Here is an 8,616-nt window from a genome sequence, read left to right on the forward strand (position 1 = left end):
AGCGCGTAAGCGGTCTAAGTTCCTATGACATATTATTCTCGTTTCTTTGTTTAATTTTTCAATATATTATTTAGTTTGGTAAGAAAAAACTAATCCGTCGTAAATCGAAACTCTATTTAAAAATTTGTTTTGGCCAACAAATTGATATATACACAAGATGATATTCGAACCACTCGACACTTGTTTAGGAGCAGGAGTGAGTCAACCACTCGACCAATCCGAATTGATTACTATTCTCATGAACAAAGTATATTTTTTTCCCTGAATTTTATTAAAAATTTTAAAAATACCTCTAAATTTTATTTTATTTTAATTTGCATCAAATGTATCCCTAATAATTAGTTTTTTCATAAATTTAAGATTAATTTATCAATAATTTTACAAAGACAACTTTTAACATAAGTAAAATGACTTCTAATTGTCAAGTATTATTAATACACAAGTCCTAAAATTTTTAAAAAATTAACTATAAAAATACATTTGATGCAAATAAAAAATAAAAAAAATAAAATAATAAGACTTAAAAATATTTTTTACAAATTTAGAAAAAAAAAAACTTTTACTCAATTTTTGACTTATTTTTTAACATGAGAGATTTGATATTCACGAGAGGCTGTGTTGTTGAGCTGTTGTTCACAGTTAGTGATTTACACGCATTCTTCTTATTGAGTGGGAATTCTGGAGAAAGAGTGTGAGAGCGCATGTTAATATAGAAAGTTAAGAGTGTTGGAATAAATTAATTTTAATAACTCAGATAATCCATATTGAATCATCAAAAATATATCATATCATACTCGAATGCGGAAGCGTACCTGAATTCATAAACATGAATCATACGATCGGAAGAATTTGGATCTTGTGGTTCTTTCGATCTTCCTCAACCAAAGCCTTCTGTATTCCTAGGAGGCTGAACTGCAACTCTTTTGATGGGGAAAGAGTAACAAAGGCGGCTTTGGTATATCGGGGACCGAAACCCTGAAGGTCTATTTATATTTGAGCATGGCACCCATTAAACCCTTAAGCCCAAATAAAATAGTATCTAAAACCCAAAAGATAATATATCTAAAATCCAAAAAAGATAATTATCTAAGGAACAAAAGATAATATCCGGTTTTATTCTCATTTAATTCCAAATCAAAAGTAATAATGACTTATTCAATTAGCATTTAAAATAATAAATGAGATCATCATTATATAAGTCATTTAATTTGAAATAGCATAATTTGTGATTATAATTAATATATGTATTGCCCACAAATAAGTTAGGAAATCAAATAATTTCCTAACAATCTCCCACTTGGGCTATACATATATTATTTCTTGACATAATCACATCTTTATAAACTTTATGCGCGCATCTGAATGCTATTTCTCTCATTACTTTAACAATCTGGTCTGTCTCATACATTAGATATGGAACTACCGCAGCTTTTATCACATTAAATGCCGTGACTAAACCACGCCAATCACCATCCTAATATACTCAACGACATAGATCAAATTTGGATGAGTAATATGGAAATTACATGCCAAGTGATCTCATGCATGTCTATTTCCAGCTGGTCCAACTTTATTGAGATCAAACACAATACAAAATATTGCAAAATGAACATTTCACATAATATGAAATAAACCATCAACTTAATTCTGCAGAAAAATAATTCAATTATCTGTCATAGGACATATAGCATAAACTCCCACTAAACCAAGGCATCACAAATATTGACACCCATCCGAGCAGTGTGCTCATGAAAAACTTTAGAGGTCAATCCTTGGTAATGAGTCTGCTAGCATATACTCTGTTCCTATATGTCCTATGGAAATCTGTTTTTCTTAAACTTTCTCCTTGACAACTAAGAACTTGATGTCTGTATGCTTCGATTTTGTCAAGCTCTTATTGTTATTGGAGTATAGTACTGCTGACTTATTGTCACAAAATATCTTTAATGGCCTTTCAATGTCATCTACTATATGAAGCTTAGTGACAAAGTTTCGCAACCATATGCCATGAAATCGGAAACAGAGTACCCAATGATCTCCAAATTTTTCTGATCTCCGATAAATAAGCATGTAATCCTTTGTTCTCTTTAAACAACGCATTACGCGTTTAACAGCTATCCAATGATCCATATCCGGATTGCTCAAGTATCTACCCAACACTCCCACTATAAATGATATATCGGGATGTATGTAGACTTGAGCATACATTAAATTCCCTAGTGCTTATGCATAAGGCTTATCATGCATTGATGTCCTCTCAAGATCATTTTTAGGGCATTGCTTGAGACTGAACTTGTCTCCTTTAACTACGGGTGTGTCCATTGGTCTACAACCTTCTATGACATATCTACTTAAAATCTTTTCGATATAGTTCTTTTGTGACAATCCAAGAATACCTTGAGAGTAATCTCTTAGTATCTCGATTCCTAATACAAAAGAGGCATCACCAAGATCTTTCATTTCGAATTTGTCCGATAGAAATTTCTTAGTTTCATGCAACAAGCCTATATTGTTGCTGGCAAATAGAATGTCATCAACATACAAGACCAAAAAAAGTATTTACTCCCACTGAACTTACGGTATACACATTCATCTATAATATTTACCTCAAAACCGTATGAGGTAATGACTTGATGAAACTTGTGATACCATTGACGAGAAGCTTGTTTGAGACCATAGATGGATTTTCTCCTTTTTCTATTGGATCTCCTTAATGACACTTCTTGAGGTTGTTGAGCTTGCTGTATGGGTTGGGTTTGAGGAGGATTCTCATTATTTTCCTGTACTGTAGCAGTATCTTGAGCAACAACAATATTCTCATTGTTCTCTTGTACTGTAGCTGGATTTACAACAGGATTCTCATTGTGCTTTTGTACTATAACTGTATCTTGAACAATAATAGGCACAAGGTCCTGATCATTGTCAGTTATAGAATCCTTATCAAAAGCAACATTCCTAATATTTCCTTCCCCCCCAAACTCAACATCCTCAAGAAATCTCGCATTTCCCGTCTCAAAATAGACCTTGATGCAGGATTTGTAAAACTTGTACCCCCGTGAACGCTCAGCGTAACCAACAAAGTAGCAACTAATTGTCCTTGAGTCCAATTTTTCTTTCATGCGGCCTATAAGGTCGCGCCTCAGCTGAACATCCCCAAATATGCATATGCTTTATACTAGGCATTTTCCCAGTCCAAATTTCATATGGGGTTTTGTTAACTGCTTTGCTTGGCACCCTATTAAGGATGTACACTGCGGTTTTTAAGGCTTCTCCCCAGAGTGATTCAGGCAAGGAAGAATGACTAATCATACTTCTCACCATGTCCTTAAGAGTTCGGTTCCTTCGCTCTGCAACATCATTCATGCTAGGTTTGCCTGGCATAGTGTATTGCGGAACAATACCACACTTCTCTAGGAAAAGAGCAAAAGGCCCAGGACGTTGCTCTCCTGAACCGTCATATCTTCCGTAGTATTCACCACCACGATCAGATTTGATAGCTTTAATTTTCTTTCCAAGTTGAAGTTCAACTTCATCTTTGAAAGACTTGAAAACATCCAAGGCTTGGGACTTTTCATGAATTAAATATAGATACCCGTAACGAGAGTAATCATCTATGAACGTAATAAAGTACCGTTGTCCATTCCAAGAGACAGTAGGGAATGGGCCACATATATCGGTATGTATTAGTTCTAAGACATCTTTAGCTCTCTCGGCACCTAATTTCCTTTCGTTTGTCCTTTTCCCCTTTATGCACTCAATGCAGACTTCAAAGTCCGCCAAATTTAGGGGTCCGAGAATTCCATCCGACACGAGCCTCTGAATTCTCTGTTTAGAGATGTGGCCTAGGCGTTTGTGCCATAATGATGCCGAATTCTCATTCAGTTTTTTTGTTTTGTACCCGTTTGCAGTATTTCATTATTATAGGAATTTAAGTTAAGCCTATATAGATTATCCACCAAATGACCAGAGCAAATATTATTCGAATTGTAAAAGAGACTGACTTTATTGTCTCCAAATGAACAAAAATAACCTGATTTGTCCAAACGAGAAACAGAAACCAAATTTCGTCTAAATGACGGTACATAAAATGTCTCTAATAAATCCAAGTAAAATCCACTCGTGGAACATAATCTAAAGGTTCCTATAGCTTCAACTGCAACTATATTACCGTCTGCCACATAGATGTATCTTTCAGCATCACTTGGCGGTCGGCTCCACAGGCAACCCCTTCTTTACACGCCAGGTGGCATATTTGGTACAATCCTTCTTCATGTGTCCCACCTTCTTACAGAAGAAACAAGTTGAAACTTGATCTTGTTTCTTAGCCTTTTTCTGCTGAGAAGGCACATCCGCAGTAGTATCACGCTTTCTTTTATACTGAGAAGATGAAGCCATGTGAGCACTTTCAGTCTTATCTTGCTGTAGCCTCTCTTCTTCTTGCACACAGTGAGATATAAGCTCATTTAAGGACCAAGTGTCCTTCAAAGTGTTATAACTCACTTTGAATTGCCCAAAGTGTGCAGGAAGGGAAATCAAAATGAAATGCACGAGTAAATCTTCAGACAACTCTAACTTTAGTGCTTTCAATTTTGAAGCAAGATGAGACATTTCCATAATGTACTCCCTTATGTTCCCGTTACCTTTATACCTCATGGAGACAAGTTTGCTCAAAAGACTACTTGCCTCCGCCTTTTCATTCTTAGTAAAGAATTTTTCTACATCCTTTAGGAACTGTTTGGCATCTTTATCCTCAGTGATTGAGCCCCGAAACGCCTCAGGAATTGAGCGTTTCATGATCATGATGCTCATTCGATTGGATCTCTCCCACTTCTCTATTTTAACCTCATTGAGGTTTTCCGGAGTGGAAGTGGGTTTCTCCTCTCGAAGAGCTATATCTAGGTCCATACAACCGAGGACAATCTCCACGGTATCCTTCCAAACTTTAAAGTTTGAACCATTCACCATAGGAATACTGCTAATTTGCGCAGAAACATTGGTAGCTAAAGCCATAGTTTCTGGATCAGAACAAAAAGAACATGCAGTAAATATTAGTTATTAATGGGTAAAAAATCCATATTGAGATATCTAGCACAACATTAATTTTCAATCTTTGGATAGAAAAATTAACTGTAAGTGATACTCTCATTGCAGTAATCAAATATTGTCAAAATTCCTATCACACATTAAGCCTTTCTTTGGACCGACTTAATGCGCACATGGAAACTTAAACTTCGCAACCTATTTATTACCGCATATATTCTCTATTAATTGGCCAAACAATAACCTTCCTTTGGGCCGATTATTGACCGCATAATTAATAGAAAATAAACAGAAGTATGCAATGCTTATTATTTGGCCAAACAATAAACTTCCTTTGGGCTGATTATTGTTTGCATAAATAATAAACATTACTTTATTCTTAATTAGTTACCCAAATATTTATTTACCATTAATATGTGTATGTAATTCGGCCAAATATAGGCCTTCCTTTGGGCCGACCAATATTCGCATGAATTACATATCACCATATTCTTAATGTTTTAAATAAATCAATTTTCACAAAAGAGGCTACTTTGGCAGCATAATGTTCAATCAATTTATTTCAAAACCAAATCTTTATAAAAATAGATGGGTATACTAATTTAAATTGTTACCAGTTTCCTTATGTAACAAAAAAAATACTTAAATCCTAAAAAGAATTAAATCTTAATAATGTCTTTTAAGACCTTAAAGAAAAACATGATTATAACTCATGTGTCGAAAATTCTTGATCCATTAACATTAAAATTAATCATTATAATTCAATAATACTTTATTAATGTTTTAAAAAATAAAACATTTATTTATTATATAAATTAAACGCCAGTTCGGTTTCATGTATATATAGTTATACCTTAAACAATGATAATATATATAAACAATCATACATGATAACACATTTATATCAGGAATTGCAATATCACGGTACTGGCATTAACAAAAGGAAATTAATCTGTGTTTGTGCAATAGTACCAGTATACGACGCACACACATCATACACATTTATTTCTGAATTCATAAATCAAAGGCGCAGTACATTCACATGTACAAAATTCATTAACAAATAAATCAATACATATAAAGAAGGCACTGCAATTCATAAGGTCAATGTATACACATTAAAAATTAAATAACGAATTCACCGGATTCACAAAATTGAATTCGATCCGAATAACGCAAACATGTTTTGATCCGGTGAAATAAAAAAAATTAATATTTTTAATGGCTCAATTATGGATGGCTCTGATACCACTTGTTGGAATAAATTAATTTTAATAACTCAGATAATCCATATTGAATCATCAAAAATATATCATATCATACTCGAATGCGGAAGCGTACCTGAATTCATAAACATGAATCATACGATCGGAAGAATTTGGATCTTGTGGTTCTTTCGATCTTCCTCAACCAAAGCCTTCTGTATTCCTAGGAGGCTGAACTGCAACTCTTTTGATGGGGAAAGAGTAACAAAGGCGGCTTTGGTATATCGGGGACCGAAACCCTGAAGGTCTATTTATATTTGAGCATGGCACCCATTAAACCCTTAAGCCCAAATAAAATAGTATCTAAAACCCAAAAGATAATATATCTAAAATCCAAAAAAGATAATTATCTAAGGAACAAAAGATAATATCCGGTTTTATTCTCATTTAATTCCAAATCAAAAGTAATAATGACTTATTCAATTAGCATTTAAAATAATAAATGAGATCATCATTATATAAGTCATTTAATTTGAAATAGCATAATTTGTGATTATAATTAATATATGTATTGCCCACAAATAAGTTAGGAAATCAAATAATTTCCTAACAAAGAGTGCGTGGATAAAAGGATCTTAAAAGGGTCAAATATTTTAAACAAAGTTAGGATTTAACAGTAGATAGTAGATACTAGATACTCTTCATATGGATTAATGGATAGGTTATTTTTAAAGGGAAAGAAGTTGACAACTAGAAAAAAAATAATAAGCTAATCGCTTTTAAATTGAGAGAATGAGATTTATATATGTACGATCAAAGCAATACATTTAATATTAATTAATATTTTATTTTATTAATTTCTACCTTTCAAGTTTTTTTTTACTTTTATATTTTTATCATTTTTTTTGAAAAATATAAATATATTATCTACTCTATTTAGTGGTAAATATAAAAAAATACTCAAATTAATTTTTGAAAAATTTTAAATTGAACATTTTAATATTTAACAAATTTTTTATTATTTTAAAAATATTCAAGATTGAATTGATCAATTTATCTTATGATAAAATTTATTGGTTCAATATACATATTAAAAATTTTATTAAATTTAACAAAGGAATCAATTCGTCTAACGAAAATAATTATCAATAATTTTTAAAATAATTAAAATTTATTGAGATTTAAGTAGCCGATGTAAAATTTATTAGAAACCAATTCAATTGCTTACCCCCAAAAAATATATATGTATATATGTCCTCAAGGAAAAATAGGTTTAAGATAAGAAAATGAAGGATTGATATAATCTGTAGATTATAAAATATATTACATACATATTCTAAAATGACTCAAATAAAAATAGTTTCTTAAATTTTTCCGTTAAAAGACATACTCTTTATAATATTTATAGCAAAAAGATTTTTTCAATATTTACTTAAAAGAGTTCCAACTTTTAGAGTTTATTCATTTGAATACATTAACAAATTTACATCGACTGCATCAATTATATATTATATTGCATAAATGGCCAAATTCGTAACTTATATATATATTATAGATTAAATATATTTTAGTATATTAATACACTAAAAAAATTTACATATTAGTAACTTAATATGTATAAATTATAATGTGTATTATAATATATTAGTAGCAATTAATAAATAGGTTAAAAAAATAAAAACGTATAAATATATAAATAATTAAAAAAATATTAAAAAATATAGGTTTGTATTAATGTAAAAAAGTAACAACTATAAAAAAATTTCTTATTTTGATTCTTTCTATGACAATAGAAACAATTAAATAGACTTTTTAAACAATAAAAATTATTAAAACAAGACTTTAAAATAAGATAAAAGATGAATTTTTAGCAGATTATATGATTGTATATGTTGAAGAAGAGAATTCTTCAAAATTTATTTCAGATGATAAATTTATAATTTTAGTTATAAGAAATATCACAGAATAAATTTAAAAATATAAAAATCCTAAAATATGTAGTTAAATGTTAATTTTTATATAATATAATTATTAATGTTGACTTATATACTATAAATTATATTTTGTTGATTTTTTTATTTTATTATATTTTAATTTATTTTGTATTTAATTTGGCCTCCCTCTTATAAAATTTCTAGAGCCACCACTGTATACAGCATTGAATTATTATAGAAGTATGTAATTAATAATACAAAATTTATTCATAGTTCATCTATCATACATATTTTTTAAATTTTTATTTTTTTTGAATTTTTGTTGTATTAAATTATTTTAAATTACAAATTTTAAAGCATGATTAAAAAAATAGACTTTGTAACTAGTAAAGCTTTTTTTTTTTTGAAAAATACTGGTTTAATATTTGATAAATTAA

Source organism: Arachis hypogaea, chromosome 11 (genome assembly GCF_003086295.3).
Source record: "Arachis hypogaea cultivar Tifrunner chromosome 11, arahy.Tifrunner.gnm2.J5K5, whole genome shotgun sequence".
In the NCBI taxonomy this organism is placed as follows: domain Eukaryota; kingdom Viridiplantae; phylum Streptophyta; class Magnoliopsida; order Fabales; family Fabaceae; genus Arachis; species Arachis hypogaea.